We start from the raw sequence: 5,336 nt of genomic DNA, 5'->3' as shown, positions 1-5,336 counted from the left end.
TGCTATTTAGGGCTCTGGATGGTGGTGAGGGAGGTGTAACACTTCTGCTGGTTACAGGGGGAGGTGCCTGGGGAGGGAGGATAAACATTGAAAAATCAGTGCAAGATAGATTCAGAAATCAGAATAAAAGGAAACTTCAAGGATTTGAGGAAGAGACTAGTTAGAATGAGTTAAAGCAATGGTGGATTAATTAGGAACAATGACATGGAATCATAAGACAGGAGCAGAAATAGGCCATTCAGCCCATCAAGTCTGCTCTGCAATTCCATCATGGCTGATCCCAGATCTCACTCAACTCCATACACCTGCCTTCTCACCATATCCTTTGATGCCCTGACCGTTCAGGAAACGATCAATTTCTGCCAAGTATACCCATGGAATTTGCCTCCACCGTAGTCTGTTCCACAGAGCATTCCAGATTCACACTCTAAAAAATTTCCTCCTTAACTCTATTCCAAAAGGTCACCCCTCAATTTTGAGGCTGCGTCCTCTAGCTCTGGGTACCCCTACCCATCCAACAAGTCCTTTCAACATTTGGTAAGCTTCAATGAGATCCCCATGCATTCTTTTAAATTCCAGCAAGTACAGGACCAAAGCTGTCAAATGCTCCTCATATGTTAACCCCTTTATTCCCAGAATCATCCTTGTGAACATCCTCTGGACTCTCTCCAATGACAACACATCCTTCCAAAAATGTTGACAATAGTCCAAGTGTGGCCCGACGAGCGTCTTAAAGGCTCAGCATAATCTCCTCGTTTTCATATTCTATTCCCCTTGAAATAAATGCCAATATTGCATTTGCCTTCTTTAACACAGACTCAACCTGTAAATTAACGTTCTGGGAGTCTTGCACAAGAACTCCCAGGTCCATCTGGACCCCTGATGTTTGAACTTTCTTCCTATTTAGATAATAGTTTGCACTATTGTTTCTTTTACCAAAATTCCTCAACACTTTTTTGCCCATTCTTCCAATTTAAGTCCTGCTGAAAACACATTGCCACAAAGCCATCAATTCCATTATCCAAATCACTGATAAACAATGTTGTGGTCCCAATACTGACTCCAGAGGAATATCACTACTCACTGGCAGCCAACCAGGAAAGGCCCCTTTTATTCCCACTTGCTGCCTCCTGCCTGTCAGCCATTCCTCTATTCATGCCAGTATATTTCCTGTAACACCATAGCATTTTATCTTGTTAGGCAACCTCATGTGTGGCACATTATCAAATGCTTTCTGAAAATCCAAGTAGATGACATCCAGTGCTTCTCCTTTGCCCACCCTGCTTGTTACTTCCTAGAAGACATACTTGTCAGACAAGATTTCCCTTTACAGAAACTATGTTGACTTTGACTATTTTTTTATCATTAGTCTCCAATTACCCTCAAACCTCATTCTTAATAATAGACTCCAACACTTTCCGAACCACTGAAGTTAGGTTAATTGCCTATAATTTTCTTTCTTTTGCCTTCCTCCCTTCTTAAAGAGTGACATTTGCAATCTTTCAGTCCTCCAGGGCCATGCCAGAATCAATTGATTTTTGAAAGATCATGCATCCGTTATCTCTTCAGCAAGTTCTCTCAGGACTCTGGGATTTAGTCTTTCTGGCCCAGGTAACTTATCCATCTTAAGACCTTTGAGTTTGCCTAACACTTTTCCCTTTGTAATAGCAATAGCACTCATTCCTGCTCCCCGACACTCGAGGACCTCAGGCATACAGCTAGCATCTTCCACAGTGAAGACCGACACAAAGTACCCATTATGTTAATCTGCCATTCCTTTGTCCCCCATACTACCTCACCAGCATCATTTTTCTGTGGTCCAGTATTAATTCCAACCTGCTTTTTAACTCTTTACACAACTCTAAAACCTCTTGGTATCCTGATTTATTATTGGCTAGTTTGCCATCATATTTAATCTTTTTCCTTCTTATAGTTTTTGCCTTTTGTTGGATTTTAAAAGCTTCCCATTCATCTAACTTCCCACTCACTTTCATTACCTTATCTGCCCTTTCCCTGGTTTGTATTCAGTCCTTAACTTCCCTTGCCAGCCACGGTTGCCTACTCCTGCCATTTGAGAACTACTTCTGTAGGACACATCTATTCTGCTCCTTGTGAACTAATCCCAGAAACTTCAGCCATCTTTGCTCTGTCTTCATCCACACTGGTATCCTCCTCCAACCCACCTGGGCAAGCTTCTCTCTCATGACCTCTAACTTCCTTTATTCCATTGCAATACTGATACATGTCTTCTCCGTGGATTGTCACCTTGTCACGGTGGAGGAGCTTGTGTGGTCCTGAAATCCTGAGAGCGATGCCGTCTGGAGCTATGCTCCTGGTAGGGTCACCCATGGCGGTAAGTTCCCTGACAAAGAACAATCCAAGACCTCAATGGTGGAAAAGGCGGATGAAGTTATTTCAAACTCAACGGCTGTGAAGACGGATGAAGGCTGCAACAAATCCAACAGCTTCAGTCGTCATGGTTTCCATGCCATTGGAATCAGTTGTGAAGTATTGTGTGCTTCTTGGAGTGCAACATCAAATACATGTTAAGCAAATACACGCACAGGCATCTTCGCTCTGTGGGCCAATACAGAAGAACTTTCAAAGCCAAGATTGGACTCATAAGCCACTTGAGAACCCATAAACAGATCAACGGAATGAAGACCATCATCCTCCACCTTGAGGGATAGCCACGATGACGATTACATTACACCCAATCCAGTATAGCTGATTCTCTAGTAGGCTCAACGACAAACTGCTCTAAAAAACCATCTCATAGGCATTCAACAAATTCACTCTCAAGATCCATTGCCAACCTGATTTTTCCAATTGGCCTGGAAACGGAATGAAGACCATCATCCTCGACCTCGAGGGATAGCCACCACCACGACTGATACATGTGACTTATCATCACGCCATTTGAACCCAAGTTGTTCATCATTCCAGACTGAAAGTTTCACGACACTGCATTAGGGTCTAACTTGGCAGTCAGGTCCAAATTGCCACAAGAATGAGCATCAGGAAGCATTCGCAGGTATTAACATTTTAATATCAGAATTCAAATTCAGATTTATCACACGTACATCAAAGCATGTAGCGACACATCCAGGATGTCCTGGGGCAGCCCATGAGCTTTACCACACATTCTAGCACCAACATAGCATGCCTGCAATGCTTGGCAGAACAACACAGAACACACCAAGCAACAAAAATGAAGCAAACGCTGTTTGTTCCTCCCAGCCACACACTTCTATAGATATACCCCAGGTCAGGCCATCTTCAGCAGTCTTATGGATTCACAGACCCAGGCTGTGCTCTTTGGGTCTCAATCTGGGCTCCCAATCAACCTTTGGCCTTGATATTCAGCATCAACTCAGGACTCACAGATGATAAAGAATGAGAACATTGAATAAGGGCCTAGACTCCAGGCTCAAATGGTGGTCTAGTTGATGATGTGAGCATGTACATTCTTGTTCTGTCAGTCTGACATCTGACCACACTCTTGCCTCTGGTCTTCAAATGCAGAGTGAAGGCTTAGACTCTGGCCTGTACTCCAATTGTTCCCACAACCCTGCCCCTAAACTCTAGCCTGATCCAACTCTCCTCTTGGCCCCCAAAACCTTTTTAAAAAAAATAGATCTGAGTGCAACCTCAACTGAGACTGCAGCTTGATGACATCTTAAGGAATAGCATGTAGCAAGAATCACACTTGACTGAGTCCATTATCAGACATAACCCTCAATTTAATACAGGCAATTCAATAGCTACCTTTCTTTGCTCCAGGACCTCAGCTCCAAATCTGTATCCACACACTTGCATAAATGCAAATTCATGTACCTCAGTGCAGTTCTGAATCCACCCTTGTAGGTGTGATAGAAACTGAGTGTGTATGTAGGCAGAGCTAACAACCAATTAAGAGAGAGGGAGAAAAAAAAACCAAAGTACAGTTTAGAATAAAGCACTTTTACTGGATTTCACAAAACACAATTGCCAGTAAGCATGCTTCTTACCTAGATCTTCTCAATCTTGTTTCAACACCTCCTCCAAAACATTCACTTTACAAGTTATCATGCCTTTTTCATCAATCATTGAGATCTATCAAGCTCCAAATTGCCATTGTTTTCAGGGAATTCAGTTCTTCAGGAAAATTAATGGATGTTTGCTGGGTGCCTACACAGCACAGTACTCAATTCCATTTACAAAATGTAGCAATAGCAATCCACACCCACATCTAGCAAGAACTATATGTTTAGACACGGAATTTTAACTGGCAAGACATATTAGGTAAACAGTCAGCAATGCAAAATCTATACACCAGCCCTTTATTTATGTATATGACCAAATAACCCCTCTATCAACATTCTAAAGGTTAGCATTACCTTTAAGCTCAACTGGATCAGCTATATAAACACTGCAGGTCAGAGCTTGGAGGGCTTGCAGCAAGCCACTCACTTCCCAAGACTTAAAAGCTTTTTTCATCTACAAGGTGCAGATCAGAGAGCAACAAAATACTTTTTTTTTGCCAGAATGAGTGCAACACCATTAAGGACACAGCAGCCAATTTGACTGGCACCTTCAGGCATCCTGAACAAATATTTCTTCCACTACCATTACAACTGTGAAGTGTACCATCTATAAATCACACCGCAATTACTTACCAGTTTTCCTCCCACAGCATCTCCAAAAACTTCTACCTTCAAAGACAAGAGCAGATGCAGTGGATCACCACCATCTGCAGGTTTCCCCAAGTCAAAACTACGGTAACTTGGAAATCTATCACTATTCATCTACTATAGATATGCACAAGTCCTGGAACTCCATATACTCGCTATTATTGAAATATTCTTACAACCTATGATATCAGTAAGGACTCTATCTCATGTTCTCATTATTTATTGCTATTTACTTATATTTGCATTTACAGAGTTTGTTGTCTTCTACACTCTGGTTGCTCTTTCATTGATCCTGTTATAGTTACTATTCTATAGATTTGTGAGTTTGCCACAGGAAAATGAATATACACTTTGATAATAAAATTTACTTTGAACTTCTGAAGATTGAATTTGGGCATTGCAATGTCAATTTTCACCCAAATCAAGTTTAAAGATAAGGGCCTCCACAATACCTTTGAGAACACAAAGAAATAATTGACAATTGTCAATCTATTGAAAATGTGGTAGTTGCTTTGATTGAATTGGACGAATTAGCTGCTAAAACCAGATGCAAACTCAAGCTAGGTGCAATTAATTACAAATATTTATTATTGTAAAACACTGCTCTTCATGCACTTGGCAGTAAATGTTCTGGAATAAGAATCAAAATAAACACAAAAATAG

This window comes from Hemitrygon akajei, chromosome 30 (genome assembly GCF_048418815.1).
Source record: "Hemitrygon akajei chromosome 30, sHemAka1.3, whole genome shotgun sequence".
Taxonomy (NCBI): Eukaryota; Metazoa; Chordata; class Chondrichthyes; order Myliobatiformes; family Dasyatidae; genus Hemitrygon; species Hemitrygon akajei.
This window is presented reverse-complemented; position numbering follows the sequence as displayed.